The sequence below is a fragment of the Orcinus orca genome, chromosome 14 (assembly GCF_937001465.1).
Source record: "Orcinus orca chromosome 14, mOrcOrc1.1, whole genome shotgun sequence".
Classification (NCBI taxonomy): Eukaryota; Metazoa; Chordata; class Mammalia; order Artiodactyla; family Delphinidae; genus Orcinus; species Orcinus orca.
Window position 1 is genome coordinate 30,733,089 of NC_064572.1, and position 18,096 is coordinate 30,751,184.

At 37.3% G+C, this 18,096-nt stretch overlaps 1 protein-coding gene across 6 annotated transcripts in view; it reads left to right on the forward strand.

The window, feature by feature from the left end:
* Positions 1–18,096, forward strand: part of MCU (mitochondrial calcium uniporter) — a 217,373-nt gene that overhangs the window by 11,765 nt on the left and 187,512 nt on the right. Inside the window, exons 2-3 of one of the 6 annotated variants that reach the window (XM_049697311.1) lie at positions 7,909–8,024; positions 8,693–8,741. The exons of 3 other annotated variants lie outside the window; for them this stretch is intronic. The gene's annotated coding sequence lies outside the window, so the exon portion shown is untranslated. Of the gene's footprint in view, positions 1–7,908; positions 8,025–8,066; positions 8,204–8,692; positions 8,742–18,096 lie in introns of those variants that run through there. 2 more of the 6 variants (XM_049697312.1, XM_049697313.1) reach the window with 2 other exon arrangements.

Sequence of the window (18,096 nt, forward strand, 5' to 3'; positions counted from 1 at the left end):
GAGCACAGGCTCCGGACGCGCATGGCTCACGGGACCAGCCGCTCCGCGGCATGTGGGATCTTCCCGGACCGGGGCATGAACCCGTGTCCCCTGCATCGGCAGGTGGACTCTCAACCACTGTGCCACCAGGGAAGCCCCTGCTTTTGTATTTTAAAAAAACTGGTTTAATTATTTTTAAATGATTTAAAAATTTATATATAAAATCAGACATCCACCTTATCCCCTTATTTCTGCCTCCCCCTGCCCCCACCTCATACTATCAGAATCTGGAAGATTTGCATAGCAGTATGAAAAAGTTCACATAGCATGATGAGCACTCAGCAAATCTTTGCTGAAAGAATGTGTCCTGTGTATTATACTCTCCCAAAGCAGAAACTCTTAACATTATGTTCATTAACTAGAGGAATACTTTTGAGTAATTTTCTTGAACTCTGTCCTCTCTAACTTTCCATTTTTGTAATATTTGACTCCATTTAGGGAATAGTAAGCATTGTATGTGTGATGATCTTACTTTTTAAAAAACAAACAAAATAAACAACATAACTAGCCATTCCTAAGCATGAAATCTTAGTAAAATTTTAGCAGTTTTTCTTCCCATATTATAAATGTAGATATACAAGATTCCTACCGCTTCTGCCACTCTAGTTTCTCAAGAGCATTATTATATATATATAAAATTGAGAACAAGTTATTTGGAGTGATTCTCTAACATTTTAATTGACTGGACCTTACTGGATTGCTGTTTTTAGAGAGCACATATTCTTTGGTCTTCTAGGTATTATAATACAAAGGTAAGTATTTACTTGATAATTATAACAGTTTTTTAGAGACATTACAGTATCTGCTCTACCAGAGGAGATTGTATTTGAGATGTAGTTGATGAACCTTTTGAAATCTTATGGGAGCAAAGAATAGCTGTACCATCACAGAATCTTTTAATAGTTTTCTGAGAGTTAAATAAATGAAAAGATGGAAGTGGTGAGAGAGAGAGAGAGAGAGAGAGAGAGAGAGAGAGAGTGTGTGTGTGTGTGTGTGTGTGTGTGTATGTTTTGCAGTCACCAAAATAAAGAGTAAGTAATTGAAGAGAATTAGGTGCCATGTGGTATAATAGTTAGGGGTCTGGGTTCTGCTCCTTTCTCTTCCATTAACTTGCTGTTTGACCTTGGACAAGTGATGTAACCTCTTTGATCCTATTATTTTTGTTGCTTAAATAAGGATGCTTGATTAGGTGAGCCTAAAGGGCTTCTTTAATTCTAAGTTATGTATCATTTTTATATAACACTTGACAGGTAACTTTTATGTTGTTTCATTGGGTAGCTTGTATAAAATCATAAACAGACGGACATATATTTGCTTATTCTCACAAGGGCCAAGGACTTGAAGTGAAGAAAAAGAGCCTTCCAATTCCTTTTCAGGACAGTTTGCATAATTACTTTCTGACATCTTGGTGAACAATTTACCCTGCATTCCTCATAATTCATCAGGCCTTTATTCCCATCTTTCTTTTTTTTCTTCTTTTATCAGTTCAAACTGCTGAGGGAGTTGGGGGAGAGGTAGAGATGTGGTGGGGAATTCAGAGAGTTGGAGAGAGAGGAGGAGGAAAAAAGCAGTTAATGCTGGAGTGTTTGAGGGGAGACAGGACTGTGCTAATAATTTAATTCTGAGTTGTGGCCTGCCAGCTTGAAACAGAAAATGTTTCTTTGTATTTACACTACAGAAATCCCCAGTGGGAAAATCTTAAGTGATTAATTGCTGGTAGCAGTCTGTTCTCCCAAACTCTGTGAACTGAGTCTAATATAGTGTCATGAATGTAGACATTCAGTCAGTGTTGGACAAATGAGAGTCCAACACTGAGTTAAAAAATCCTAGGGACCATTGTCTAAATCCTTCAACCTGGTGAATAATGCAGGTGTGTATCATCTTGTTCTCTGCCTAGATTCTGCAGTAATGGGAATCATAGAACTATGAAGAAGGAATTACTTTTCTTTGATTCAGGCAGCAGCTAGTAATCTTAAAAGAGTGCACAGATTGTGCTGAAACAAGCATGGCTGTATAAAACGCTAAGTAAAAATAGTAACGGAAAAAGATTGTAGTGCTGTTACGCTATAGGTAATTTAAGAAATTGACACAATGACAACTACCTGGTAGGTATTTGGAGCAAGTGAGGGAGAAGAGAGAAGAGTGAAGGACTGGGCACTGCCGAAGAGAGAAAGGAACTATTTAAACAAGGTGCTGCCAACTCTAGATTCCCTACAGATATATATTTCCAAAGATGACAGATTTTTGGAGGTGTTTATTTTGGAGCTAATCTTCTGTTTTTCCATTCTACCCCTACTGTATCCTGTATCTTGTACTGCCAGAATTCTGCTAGCTGCTGTGAAGCAGGGCTGTGGCAAGTGGCCAAGTGTGATTAAAAACCTCTTTTTCATTTTAAAACAGAGTATAGATATCAGAATACTTTAAAGAAGTATTTAAAGATAGATTGAATGGAGTGGAAAAAATAGTAAAAACCTAATAAGAAAATTGAAAGTTTTTGATTTGGTTTTGATGGAATAACATTTCTTTTGTAAACAGAATACCAGCTTATGTCTATCTCTGTCAGTTTCTCTTTCTTACCTCGCTTTCCCTGATCTTTGAGTGCTGGGGATAGAAGCTGCTGAGCAGACAGGAAAAATGAGTTTTCTGACCAGAAAGAGGTAGTAGTGATTTTTTGTTTGTTTGTTTGTTTTTGAGGGGATCCCAAGGGTATATGCTGTGTGAGTGTCTCATCTATATGCATGTTAATAATTGGGTTTTGTTTCTTTATTTTGTTCTCATTTTAACCCCAAAGAAAATGAAATTTATTTTTTCCATTTCTAGCTCTGACTTAAGCTTCAAAACAAAATGTTGTTCATGCACAGTTGAGATGATAGAACAGAATTGTAGTATACCATATTACAGAATTTTGGAATATTCATTTATTAAAAGGAGAATTGAACTCCAGTCAGTACTTTCTTTAATTTTAATATCTCAGACTGCATTAGTTGATTCAGAATCAACTACTAATAGAGTTCATAGCTTGGCCAAGTGCCACAAAGTCTGGTGAGCTTTAGATACATAATGGCTCTCTTTTCAATGATTGCTAGAGCTTTTGGCAGTAAAAGGGGGAAAATGAAAGGGAGCTATGTGTAATAGCTTTCTTGCCTGAAACGAGTATTCTTGGTAAGATTAAAAGTAGAGACAAGCTGAGGCTCTGAGTAACGGATCCGAGGTCACATCACAGCCAGCATCAGACAGTAGCAGCCCTAATAGAAGAAAAGACAGAAAGTAACTACTGAGGAGCAGGCTCTCAGAGAAGCTCACTTGGAAAGGCCATACCAACGTAGAGGGTTGTTGTTTTTTGGGGGTGGGGATGGGGAAGGTGGATGTCCTTCATAAGGAAATTATGTTGTGTTCAGTCAAACATATAAGGGGAAAGTATTCTTTTTAAATTATGAAGTATGTAATATCTATAAAAACAAGTAGAATAATGTATTTCCTTTAGCTTGAGAAATTAAACAATACAGCTATAATTGCTACCCCAAGTTTCCTTCCTTAATCCTATTTCCTCTCCTGTTTTCCCAAAAGTAACATTCTCTCCAGTTCGGTGTTTCCTGTGCATGTGTTTATGCCATATATATCTCATACAATATTGTAAACATGTTTTAAACCTTATTTAGAAGATATTATACTGTATAATATCCTTATGCAATTTGTTCTTTTTTGCTTAATACTTTAATTATGTAGTTGATACCTGTGGTTCTGATTCATTCATTTTTAACTATGTGGTATTTCTTTCTCTATTGCACATATTTAACTATTCTCCTGTTGACTGAAAGCCTTTTTAGCTGAATATTTTAGGGGGACAGGAAAGAGAAATATGTTATGTCATTTTAAAAGTTAGATTAAGAATGTTGTTTTGACTTTCAAAAAAGCCAGTTTCCTCCTTTGGTGTGGAATGTCCTCATTTATCGTTTTCCTGGGAAAACCCTTTATACTTCCTGAGAGAAGGCGGAGAAGAGTAATGTTTCATTACACAGATGAACGTGTCTTGTACAAAATGCAGAACAGCATCTGCTATATTACAGTGAGCTCATGAGGGACTGAGCTGCAGCAAAAGCTTGGTTAGTTCTATTAAAATTCTCAGATTTTTCAAGCGCAGAGAAGCTGTGAATGAAAACTTGTTGGTATTTATTCATTGTTTCTTTTCTGTGTTTGGAATAATTTGCAATTTGGAACTACCTGCTTTATTTTGTAAAAGGATATGTCACTTATATGGTTAAAAACACAACTGTTCTTGGATTGTGTCATGGTTTTGATGGAGTGAAGGAAAAACAAGGTGTGGGTCTGAGGGGAAGTACTTCTTTTTGAGGAAGGTGGTGTGAAATAAGTATTTGTTTTAGTAATAAATCATATATATATATATATATATATATGGCAGTGTATATTCTTTCTTTGTAGTCATTGATTTAAAAGATCTCTGATAAATATTTTTTCTTCCCAGTTTCATGCTGTCTTTTATTTGCAATATCTTTGATATGGTTTGAACAATTTTGCAGAATACACAGTACAGAACTTCATTCAGGTTTCCCTCCAAATGATTTGCCATAATGCATTAACCAGAAATGCTGATGCAGTGAGGGAAACACTAATAAATTGGATGCTTTCCAGGGACTGTAGCGAAGGCAAAGCAAACACAAGCCAAAACTAAGAAGAAAACATTAGTTAGGCACCCAAGATGTAGTCTGGTCAGATATGCTATTAACAGTGAATATCCCATTCTAATTAAATTAATTGAGGCCTGGGCAATTTGAATCACCAGACTGTCTATTAAAAAAGTGACCCAACTTTAAGCATATTAGAATTAAGGGCTAGTGCAAGAATAGTCTTTCGGCTATAATTTATTTAGAATGAAAACTTAAATTATTTGCTTTTTCTTACTGGATGGATTCTGATGCCTCAAGAATGATTAAACTCAACTGTCTGTTTTTTCCATTGTGGTTCTGATGGAAAGGGTGCTGAATGGACCTGCAAGTAAAAGAAGAGTTTTTTGTTTGTTTTGTTTTGGTAGGAATAATTAGATGGAAAGAGGAGAGGGTATCGCTAATTAAGAATGATTTTTGTGGGCTTCCCTGGTGGCGCAGTGGTTGAGAGTCCGCCTGCCGATGCAGGGGACATGGGTTCGTGCCCCGGTCCGGGAGGATCCCACATGCCGCGGAGCGGCTGGGCCCGTGAGCCATGGCCGCTGAGCCTGCACGTCCAGAGCCTGTGCTCCGCAACGGGAGAGGCCACAACAGTGAGAGGCCCGCGTATCACAAAAAAAAAAAAAAAAAAAGAATGATTTTTGTTTTTTCACTATTGCTATTTTTCTTGCAAATCACACTAATTTTTTTTTTTATATCTTTATTGGAGTATAATTGCTTTACAATGGTGTGTTGGTTTCTGCTTTATAACAAAGTGAATCAGTTATACATATACATATGTTCCCATATCTCTTCCCTCTTGCGTCTCCCTCCCTCCCACCCTCCCTATCCCACCCCTCCAGGCAGTCACAAAGCACCGAGCTGGAGCTGATCTCCCTGTGCTATGCGGCTGCTTCTCACTAGCTATCTGCCTTACGTTTGGTAGTGTATATATGTCCATGCCACTCTCTCACTTTGTCACAGCTTACCCTTCCCCCTCCCCATATCCTTAAGTCCATTCTCTAGTAGGTCTGTGTCTTTATTCCTGTCTTACCCCTAGGTTCTTCATGACATTTTTTTTTCCTTAAATTCCATATGTATGTGTTAGCATACGGTATTTGGCTTTCTCTTTCTGACTTGCTTCACTCTGTATGACAGACTCTAGGTCTATCCACCTCATTACAAATAGCTCAATTTCATTTCTTTTCATGGCTGAGTAATAATATTCCATTGTATATATGTGCCACATCTTCTTTATCCATTCATCCGATGATGGACACTTAGGTTGTTTCCATCTCCTGGCTATTGTAAATAGAGCTGCAATGAACATTTTGGTACATGACTCTTTTTGAATTATGGTTTTCTCAGGGTATATGCCCAGTAGTGGGATTGCTGTGTCATATGGTAGTTCTATTTGTAGTTTTTTAAGGAACCTCCATACTGTTCTCCATAGTGGCTGTACCAATGCACATTCCCACCAGCAGTACAGGAGTGGAGTGTTCCCTTTTCTCCACACCCTCTCCAGCATTTATTGTTTGTAGATTTTTTGATGATGGCCATTCTGACCGGTGTGAGATGATATCTCATTGTAGTTTTGATTTGCATTTCTCTAATGATTAATGATGTTGAGCATTCTTTCATGTGTTTGTTGGCAATCTGTATATCTTCTTTGGAGAAATGTCTGTTTAGGTCTTCTGCCCATTTTTGGATTGGGTTGTTTGTTTTTTTGTTATTGAGCTGCATGTGCTGCTTGCAAATTTTGGAGATTAATCCTTTGTCAGTTGCTTCATTTGCAAATATTTTCTCCCATTCTGAGGATTGTGTTTTGGTCTTGTTTATGGTTTCTTTTGCTGTGCAAAAGCTTTTAAGTTTCATTAGGTCCCATTTGTTTATTTTTGTTTTTATTTCCATTTCTCTAGGAGGTGGGTCAAAAAGGATCTTGCTGTGATTTATGTCATAGAGTGTTCTGCCTATGTTTTCCTCTAAGAGTTTGATAGCTTCTGGCCTTACATTTAGTTCTTTAATCCATTTTGAGCTTATTTTTGTGTATGGTGTTAGGGAGTGATCTAATCTCATACTTTTACATGTACCTGTCCAGTTTTCTCAGCACCACTTATTGAAGAGGCTGTCCTTTCTCCACTGTACATTCCTGCCTCCTTTATCAAAGATTAGGTGACCATATGTGCGAATCACACTAATTTTTTTCCACAAATTATTTCACCCATAAATAGTGTAGGTATGGAGAGAGGAGATAGGTATGTAAACAGGCTTTTAAAAATTGCTGTTCTTGTTTTTTAATGATCTCTGACTAATTGGCCAAGAGTCAAGCATGTTAAAACAGGACTCCTGGGCTTCCCTGGTGGCGCAGTGGTTGAGAGTTCGCCTGCCGATGCAGGGGACAGGAGTTCGTGCCCTGGTCCGGGAAGATCCCACATGCCGCGGAGCGGCTGGACCCGTCAGCCATGGCCGCTGAGCCTGCCCGTCCGGAGCCTGTGCTCCGCAACGGGAGAGGCCATAACAGTGAGAGGCCCGCATGCTGCAAAAAAAAAAAAAAAAAAAAACAGGTCTCCTAAACCAGAGAGTTGTATAGCTAGGCAAGTGAATTGGATTTTTTTATTTTAACTGTACCAAGATTTCTAAGTTTTGTAAACTTGTTTCTGAAATTAATGAAAGTTGCTGAACGAACCTGGGTAGCCTGAGACTTCTATTGCCAGGGACCCCTTAAGTTTTTTAAAATATTTCTTATTTCTTCATAGTTTATCAGGGTTCTATCTGTTTTTCAAATGCTGTAAGGGTAGAGGTGGGGTGAAAAAAAATTCCCCTTAATACTATTTCTAGAAGTATTGATTTATGAGTTGTTGCTTCAAATTCTCTGTTTTTATTTCTCTATGAGCCTACTATGTGGTTTTCTAGGATTTAATACTTTCTTTCCTTGAAGAAAAAAAGTATTATTTCAGAGTTTCTCATAACCAGTCTGGATTTATTCTAGGTTATAACTCATATTCTTTTAAAAGTGCCCTCTTGTCCTAAGGGTCACTTGTAATAACCAGCAGCTAAGAATGGCTTAAACAAGAGATTTTCAGACATTCTTTGAGAGATTTTCAGACTTTCTTTTCTTTTTTGGCATTATATGCTGAGGTACCCATGTCAGCAGGCTCAGGAAGGCCTTTACCTTTGACATTGACTTTACTTTTTTCTATTCTTTTAGGTCTTTCACTACCATTCCTACAGTGGTTGGCAAGATATCGTTTCCACCTCACTCTCCATGTACCATGCCAGTGACATCTTAGCTGCTAGAGTGTGGAGCTGGACTGTGGGAGTCAAGTAAGTGCCTTTTTTACTATTTGGCATGGTTTTTGCTTACTTTGCAAAGCCATGGAGAGGAACTCGAACTCCTTAAGATTAGTTTTTAAAAAGGCACTTGCTTGATCCTTGTGGGCCGTCTCTTTGCTCCAGCCTGCTATTGAATACCTGGTAGCTGACATGATGCTGCATTTAGCAAGGTGACTTATCACAGAATGGAACATTTTTACTAAGGTAGACCCTAAGGGAGGATAGATCTGATCTTGGCTTGATTAGACCATTTATAGCGATGAGCAACCCCTGTCCCATCCCAGAATGAATCAGAGCTTCTACATTAGCACAAACAGTTAGTTAGTCTGGCCTCCTGGAAATTTAACAGGTTATGGATGACCAAGCGTCTGCTGGTCTAAACCACTTGAGTTACGTGGAAACTGAGCAGCTCTCCCAGGGAAGCCAATGACCTTGGCAATTTTCTGAATTTATTTAGCTTACTATAAGGAAGAAGTGACTGTTGGTGTTAATGAGGTTTGGGTTTCTGTATTTACTGCTAAAGTTGCTAAAACCTGGTATTTTACTTTTGCAGGTCACCTTGTAAATTTTGCCTATGTAAATTAACACCCCCCCCCCCCCCCCCCCCGTTATGTCATTAACAACCATGTAAGGGAGAGTGTTTTCCTGCTCTGTCTTAGGTATTGGTGATGTGACCTGTTCACGCAGGGGAAATTTGAACATTCTCAGGTATGTGAAGATCCTGATTCATAAGCATTTTCACCCTGCAAGCAAAACACAGTTTATTTCAGTGTGCACTCATGTTGTAGTTTTACAAAATCAATCTTGCCAATTGATTTTCTTGCCCTTGATATTACAGAATAGGGATTGGCAAACTACAGCCGAGACAACTGCTTGTTTTTGTAAATAAAGTATTATTGGAAGAGATACATTTGTCATTTACATGTTGTCTATGACTGCTTTTGCACTACAGCAAGAGTTGAGTTGCAACAGAGCCCATGTGACCCACAAAGCCTAAAATACCTGACTCTTAAAGAAAACGTTTGATTTCTGCTATAAAAGAACCAAACTTCAAGTTGTATTTAGATATAAACTTGGTAGAACCACAGTTGAATTCATTAGGTAGCAGATTAGGGATAGAACTAAAGCTAGAAGCTAGGTCTCCTGCCTCGTTGCCCAGGGTTCCTTCTACTAGGCCGTATACCATGTTAGGGCTACTTGTTTTCCCTACTAGCTGTAAGGCACAGTCTTTTTCCTTTATTTTCCATGAAGTAAAAGCAAAGACTCAATGATTTAAACCACAAAGAAATGATATATTGGAAAATTGACCTTACTTGGAGTTTAGATACTTTTATCATTTGACGATAACTGGGGAATTGCTTCTTAATGAATCACTAAGTGCTTGTAGTGTATACTCAAAAAAGGTTAGGTTAGTTGGAATAAAAAGAAGTTTTATAGCTAGGAGCAAAACTAAAATTGGCGCAGATAGAATGCTTCCTTCATGTAACTATGTGTCTAAGCTCACAGATAGCAGGATTGTATGTATGCGTGTGTGTATGTATGTCTGTATGGGTGTCTTTCAGCTCTCAGAGTGCACTTGGATTGCATTCTGAGAAGAGTTTAGCAGGTGTATTACAATCTGCAGATTACGTTACAGAGTTTTAAATGGAGTTTTAAAAATAAATTTTATTTTAAAACAGTTTTGGATTTACAGGAAAATGTACACAGAATTCCCATATATACCCTATCCCCATTTCCCCTATTATTAACATCTTACATTAGTACGGTACATTTGTTATAATTAATGAACCTATATATACATATTTTTGTAATGAACCAATATTGATACATTATTATTAACTAAAGTCCATGCTTTATTCAGATTCCCTTAGTCTTTGCATAATATTCTTTTTCTGTTCCAGGATTAAATGAATTTTTATTAGTGTGTTCACTGGTGTAGAAGTCATTTATATGACCACCTGAAGGTTAAACTAGTTTTGAAGTCTCTTTCAATTTCCAGGGGTGTGATTAAATGAGTACAGGCTTAACTACTGCAGAGTTCTGACTTGTAACATTTATATTCTGTAACTTGTCAGGAAGGTGGTTACTTTACCTTATTGGTAATAATGGCTTTTCAGTTGTTGATCCTAAATTTTTAGCATCATCAATTCCAGAAAGGATAAGACAGACTTGGTTACTTCTGTTATTGTCACATGCAGAATTGCTGGTGAAAATATTCAAAAGTAAATTGCTTTCTTTGGAAGCAGTGTGGGTCAACTGTCCTATTTAAGTATGTTTATCCTTCTGAAAGTAGTTTTTGAAGTCAGCACCTTCTGATGAATCATTAATCATTCAAATTTCTCTGTAAAGACCTTAAACTATTTTCTTCCTTAAGTTTATTAGTTATTTACCAAAGTTAAACACATGGATGTTCTGTGACTTAGCATTTCCACTTCTAGATCTATATACAACAAAATTGTGTGCATATCGGCACCAGAAGAGATGGACAAAATGTTCATAGCGGGCCTAATTGTAGTAGTCCAAACTGGAATTTTCCTAATGCCTATCAACAGTAGAATGGGTAGATAAGTTTCTGGCATAATCACACAATGAATGTTAAACATTGGTCACAGTGAACAAGGAACAGCTATATATAATAATATGTGAATCTCACAAATATAATATTGAGCAAAAGAACCCAGACACTAAAGAGTGTCCATTTACATAAATTTCAAAAACAGGTAAAACTATCTGTGGTGTCAGGAGATTGAATACGCTTGTGGGAGATGGAGAAAGTGTTCGGATTGGGATATGAAGGGGCTTCATGAGGTGCTAGTAATGTTCTGTTTCTTGTTTTGAGTGCTGGTTACGTGGGTGTGTTCACTTTGTGAAAATTCACCAAGCTTATATATTTTTCTGTATTTATGTTATTCTTCAAAGAAAAAAGTGTACAAAAGTAATAGCAACTCTGAAAAACACACACAGAAAATTCACTGCTAACATTTGAGGGTTATATGGAGAAAAAAACTGAACAAATTAACCTTATATCCTAGAATATATGGTGTCTGAATTATAGGGTTATCAAAGTGTCATTGTGTTACTGGAGCTGTTATAGTCCTCTTTGTATAATGAGATGAATAAAGTAGGTGTTAATGGCTGCTCTTTATTGTAACAAGGTTTGGGGAATGCCTCAGAAAAGACATCTTTTCTATTTAGTCTGTATTAGAAAGAGAAACCAAGTCACAATGTCCATCAATTCTTTTTTTTAAAATTTTTAAATTAAATTTAATTTATTTTTTATACAGCAGGTTCTTATTAGTTATCTATTTTACACATATTAGTATATACATGTCAATCCCAAGCTCCCAATTCACCCCACCCCCACCACTTTCCCCCCTTGGTGTCCATATGTTTGTTCTCTACATCTGTGTCTCTATTCCTGCCTTGCAGAGCAGTTCATCTGTACCATTTTTCTAGGTTCCACATATAAGCGTTAATATAGGATATTTGTTTTTTTCTTTCTGACATACTTCACTCTGTATAACAGTCTCTAGATCCATCCATGTCTCTGCAAATGACCCAATTTTGTTCCATTTTGTGGCTGAGTAATATTCCACTGTATGTATGTACCACTTCTTCTTTATCCATTCATCTGTTGATGGTCATTTAGGTTGCTTCCATGACCTAACTATTGTAAATAGTGCTGCAGTGCACATTGGGGTGCATGTGTCTTTTTGAATTATGGTTTTCTCTGGGTATATGCCCAGTAGTAGGATTGCTGGGTCATATGGTAGTTCTGTTTTTAGCTTTTTAAGGAACCTCCGTACTGTTCTCCATACTGGCTGTATCAATTTACATTCCCACCAACAGTACAAGAGGGTTCCCTTTTCTCCACACCCTCTCCAGCATTTGTTGTTTGTAGATTCTCTGGTGATGCCTGTTCTCACCGGTGTGAGGTGACACCTCATTGTAGTTTTGATTTGCATTTCTCTAATAATTAGTGATGTTGAGCAGCTTTTCACGTCCTTCTTGGCCATCTGTATGTCTTTGGAGAAATGTCTATTTAGGTCTTCTGTCCATTTTTTGATTGGGTTTTTTGTTTTATTAGTATTGAGCTGCATGTGCTGTTTATATATTTTGGAGATTAATCCTTTGTTGATTCGTTTGGAAATATTTTTTCCCATTCTGAGGGTTGTCTTTTCATCTTGTTTATGGTTTCCTTTGCTGTGCAAAAGCTTTGAAGTTTCATTAGGTCCCATTTGTTTATTTTTGATTTTATTTCCATTACTCTAGGAGGTGGATGAAAAAAGATCTTGCTGTGATTTATGTCATAGAGTGTTCTGCCTGTGCTTTCCTCTAAGAATTTCATAGTGTCCGGTCTTACATTTAGCTCTCTAATCTATTTTGAGTTTAATTTTGTGTATGGTGTTAGCGAGTGTTCTAATTTCATTCTTTTACATGTAGCTGTCCAGTTTTCCCAGCACCACTTATTGAAGAGACTGTCTTTTCTCCATTGTATATCCTTGCCTCCTTTGTCATAGATTAGTTGACCATAGGTGCGTGGGTTTGTCTCTGGGCTTTCTATCCTGTTCCATTGATCTGTATTTCTGTTTTTGTGCCAGTACCATATTGTCTTGATTACTGTAGCTTTGCAGTAGAGTCTGAAGTCAGGGAGTCTGATTCCTCCAGCTCTGTTTTTTCCCCCCAAGACTGCTTTGGCTATTCGGGGTCGTTTTTGTCTCCATACAAATTTTAAGATTTTTTCTTTTAGTTCTGTAAAAAATGCCACTGGTAGTTTGCTAGGGATTGCATTGAATCTGTAGATTGCTTTGGATAGTATAGTCATTTTCACATTATCGATTCTTCCAATCCAAGAACATGGTATATCTCTCCGTCTGTGTCATCTTTGATTTCTTTCATCAGTGTCTTATAGTTTTCTGAGTACAAGTCTTTTACCTTAGGTAGGTTTATTCCTAGGTATTTTATTCCTTTTTTTGCAATGGTAAATGGGACTGTGTCCTTAATTTCTCTTTCTGATATTTCATTGTTAGTGTATAGGAATACAGGAGATTTGTGTGCATTAATTTTGTATCCTACAGCTTTACCAAATTCATTGATTAGCTCTAGTAGTTTTCTGGTGGCATCTGTAGGATTCTCTATGTATGGTATCATGTCATCTGCAAACAGTGACAGTTTTACTTCTTCTTTACCAGTTTGTATTCTTTTTATTTCTTATTCTTCTCCGATTGCTGTGGCTAGGACTTCTAAAACTATGTTGAATAATAGTGGCGAAAGTGGACATCCTTGTGTTGTTCTTGATCTTAGAGGAAATGCTTTCAGTTTTTCATCTTTGAGAATGATGTTTGCTGTGGGTTTGTCTTATATGGCCTTTATTATGTTGAGGTAGTTTCCCTCTATTCCCACTTTCTGGAGAGTTTTTATCATAAATGGGTGTTGAATTTTGTCAAAAATATTTCTGCATCTATTGAGATGATCATATGGTTTTTATTCTTCAGTTTGTTAATATGGTGTATCAGATTGATTGATTTGCATATATTGAAGAATTCTTGCATCCCTGGGATAAATCCCACTTGATCATGGTGTAGGATCCTTTTAATGTGTTGTTGGATTTTGTTTGCTAGTATTTTGCTGAGGATTTTTGCATCTGTATTCATCAGTGATATTGGCCTGTAGTTTTCTCTTTTTGTGACATCTTTGTCTGGTTTTGGTATCAGGGTGATGGTGGCCTCATAGAATGTGTTTGGGAATGTTCCTGTTTCTGCAATATTTTGGAAGAGTTTGAGAAAGATAGGTGTTAGCTCTTCTCTAAATGTTTGATAGAATTCACCTGTAAAGCCATCTGGTCCTGGACTTTTGTTTGTTGGAAGATTTTTAATCACAGTTTCAATTTCATTACTTGTGATTGGTCTGTTCATATTTTCTATTTCTTCCTGGTTCAGTTTTGGAAGTTTATACCTTTCTAAGAATTTGTCCATTTCTTCCGGGTTGTCCATTTTATTGTCATAGAGTTGCTTGTAGTAGTCTCTTACGATGTTTTGGATTTCTGTGGTGTCGTAACTTCTCCTTTTTCATTTCTAATTTTATTGAGTTGAGGCTTTTCCCTCTTTTTCTTGATGAGTCTGGCTAAAGGTTTATCAATTTTGTTTTTCTTTTCAAAGAACCAGCTTTTAGTTTTATTGATCTTTGCTATTGTTTTCTTTGTTTCTATTTCATTTATTTCTGGTCTGATCTTTATGATTTCTTTCCTTCTACTAACTTTGGGTTTTGTTTGTTCTTCTTTCTCTAGTTCCTTTAGGTGTAAATTTAGATTGTTTATTTGAGATTTTTCTTGTTTCTTGAGGTAGGATTGTATTGCTATAAACTTCCCTCTCAGAACTGTTTTTGCTGCATCTCATAGGTTTTGGATCATCATGGTTTTGTAGTAATTTGTCTCTAGGTATTTTTTGATTTCCTCTTTGATTTCTTCAGTGATCTCTTGATTATTTAATAATGTATTGTTTATCCTCCATATGTTTGTGGTTTTTACGTTTTTTTCCCTGTAAATGATTTCTAATCTCATAGTGTTGTGGTTGGAAAAGATGCTTGATATGATTTCAGTTTTCTTAAATTTACCGAGGCTTTGTTTGTGACCCAAGATGTGATCTGTCCTGGAGAATGTTCTGTGTGCACTTGAGAAGAAAGTGTAAGCTGCTGTTTTTGGATGGAATGTCCTATAAATATCAATTAAATCTATCTGGTCTATTGTGTCACTTAAGGCTTGTGTTTCCTTATTAATTTTCTGTCTGGATGATCTGTCCATTGGTGTAAGTAGGGTGCTTAAGTCCCCCCTATTATTGTGTTATTGTCGGTTCCCTCTTTTATAGCTGTTAGAAGTTGCCTTATGTATTGAGATGCTCCTATGTTGGGTGCATATATATTTATAATTGCTGTATCTTCTTCTTGGATTGATCCCTTGATTATTATGTAGTCCTTGTCTTTTGTAACATTCTTTATTTTAAAGTCTATTTTTTCTGATATGAGTATTGCTGCTCCAGCTTTCTTTTCATTTCCATTGGCATGGAATGTCTTTTTCCATTCCCTCACCTTCAGTCTGTATGTGTCCCTGGGTCTGAAATGGGTCTCTTGTAGACAGCATATATATGGTTCTTGTTTGCGTATCCATTCAGCAAGCCTGTGTCTTTTGGTTGGAGCATTTAATCCATTCACATTTAAGGTAATTATCGATATGTATGTTCCTATGACCATCTTCTTAATTGTTTTGGGTTTGTTTTTGTAGGTCCTTTTCTTCTCTGTGTTTCCCACTTAGAGAAGTTCCTTTAGCATTTGTTGCAAAGCTGGTTTGGTGGTGCTGAATTCTCTTAGCTTTTGCTTATCTGTAAAGCTTTTGATTTCTCTGTCAAATCTGAGTAAGATCCATGCCAGATAGAGTAATCTTTGTTGTAGATTCTTCCCATTCTTCGCTTTAAATACATCGTGCCACTCCCTTCTGACTTGTAGAGTTTCTGCTGAGAAATCAGCTGTTAACCTTTTGGAAATTCCCTTGTATGTTATTTGTTGTTTTTCCCTTGTTGCTTTCAGTCGTTTTTCTTTGTCTTTAATTTTTGTCAATTTGATTCCTATGTGTCTTGGTGTGTTTCTCCTTGGGTTTATCCTGCTGGGGACTCTCTATGCTTCCTAGACTTGGGTGGCTATTTCGTTTCCCATGTTAGGGAAGTTTTCGACTATAATCTCTTCAGATATTTTCTCAGGTCCTTCCTCTCTCTCTTCTTCTGGGACCTGTGTAATGCAGATGTTGTTGCGTTTAATGTTGTCCCAGAGGTCTCTTAAGCTGTCTTCATTTCTTTTCATTCTTTTTTCTTTATTCTGTTCCATGGCAGTGAATTCCACCGTTCTGTCTTCCAGGTCAGTTATCCGTTCTTCTGCCTCAGTTATTCTGCTATTGATTCCTTTTAGTGTATTTTTCATTTCAGTTATTGTATTGTTCATCTCTGTTTGTTTGTTCTTTAATTCTTCTAGGTCTTTGTTAAACATTTCTTGAATCTTCTCGATCTTTGCCTCCATTCTTGTTTTGAGGTCCTGGATCATCTTCACTATCATTATTCTGAATTCTTTTTCTGGAAGGTTGCCTATCTCTACTTCATTCAGTTGTTTTTCTGGGGTGAATGTGGTTTTCGTTCCATAGGCTGCAGAATTGTAGTTCTTGTTTCTGCTGTCTGCCCTTTGGTGGATGAGGCTTGTCCTTGCAGTCTTTATTATGGAAAAGACTTATAAGCAAAGTAGTTGTGACTTGGGTGTATTGGTGTGTTTATATATGCTGGAATTTCTCCTTCCCTCTGATTGTCGTTAGATCAGTGAGTGAGCTTTCAAACCTAACCAGAATGTAGAGTCCTTTTTCCAAGTGGCACCCCTTTTCGTGACTTTACTGTTTTTTTCTTATTGGTACCTTTGGTTCTTCCAGGTACTTGAATTACAATTATTTTTTGGCTCTTCCCTTTTCCTTTGCACCCCTTTCTTACTCTTAAGAAAATTGTGGTTGAAATACACATAACACAAAATTTACCTTCTTAACTGTTTCTTAAGTGTGCAGTTCAGTACTGCATGCCTCATTTTATTGTACCTTGCTTTATTGTGCTTCACAGATATTGCATGTTTTACAAATTGAAGGTCTGGGCAACCCTGCGTTGAGCAAGTCTATCAGCACCATTTTTCTGAGCATTTGCTCACTTCATGTCTCTGTGTCACTTTTTGGTAATTCTTGCAATATTTCAAACTTTTTCATTATTATATTTGTTATGGTGATCTGTGATCAGTGATCTTTGATGTTACTACTATGACTGGCTGAAGGCTCAGATGATGGTTAGCATTTTTTAGCAATAAAGTATATTTAAAGCAAGGTATGTCCATTTTTTTTAGCGATAAAGCTATTGCACACTTAACACTACAGTAAACAGAACTTTCAGATGCACTTGGAAACCAGAAAATTCATGTGACTCACTTTATTGCAATATTTGCTTTATTGTGATGGTCTGGAACTAAACCTGTAATATCTATATCTGTGTCCCACCCTTTTATTTGGTAACTAAATCTTAGTTGGAGTCTACCTTTCTCATCTCACTTATCTTGTACTTTGTGTTCCCATTGTCACCATCCTTACTTGCATGTAAACTCTTATCGTGTGTCTGGACTTTTGTCTAAATAGCATCTCAACTTTCAATGTTTCCTCTGCAGTCAGTCAGCATTTCCTCCCACAAAACTTTTGGTTGACACCACCTTTAGGATTTAGTACAAATTCCTTAGTCTGATATTCAGGACCTCCTAAAATTGGGTTCCAGTCTGTCTTTCCACCTTTAATAATAATTTTTTTTTTTTTTTTTAAGAAGAGGTTGGGGTTAGGAGTTTAGTAAGTTATTTATTTATTTTTGCTGTGTTGGGTCTTCGTTTCTGTGCGAGGGCTTTCTCTAGTTGTGGCAAGCGGGGGCCAGTCTTCATCGCGTTGCGCGGGCCTCTCACTATCGCGGCCTCTCTTGTTGCAGAGCACAGGCTCCAGACGCGCAGGCTCAGTAGTCGTGGCTCACAGGCCCAGTTGCTCCGTGGCATGTGGGATCCTCTCATACCAGGGCTCAAACCCGTGTCCCCTGCATTAGCAGGCAGATTCTCAACCACTGCGCCACCAGGGAAGCCCAATTATGTTGTTTTGATAACCAGTGATTGCTTATTAACTTCCAGGTTGTGTGAAGCACCATACATGCATGGTTTTATTTAATTTATTCCTATAAAGTAGGTACTGTAATTACCACTGTTGAGGAAATAGAGGTGGAGGGTTCTAAATAACATGCCCAAGCTAGTACAAGTTATAGTTGTAACTTCTGTCTCCTGAATGCCTTGAGTAGACCTATCCCTAACCACCAAGTACGTTTCCACCTTCATCCTAGCTCTTTCACTTTGCAGATCCACAGCTTGGAAGGCCCTTGCTTGTTCCTTTCTTCTCTCTCTCAGAGTCTCATTCTATTCACCCTTCAATGCCTAGCTCAAGTTCCATCTGTTCAGTGATTTTTTTTTTTTT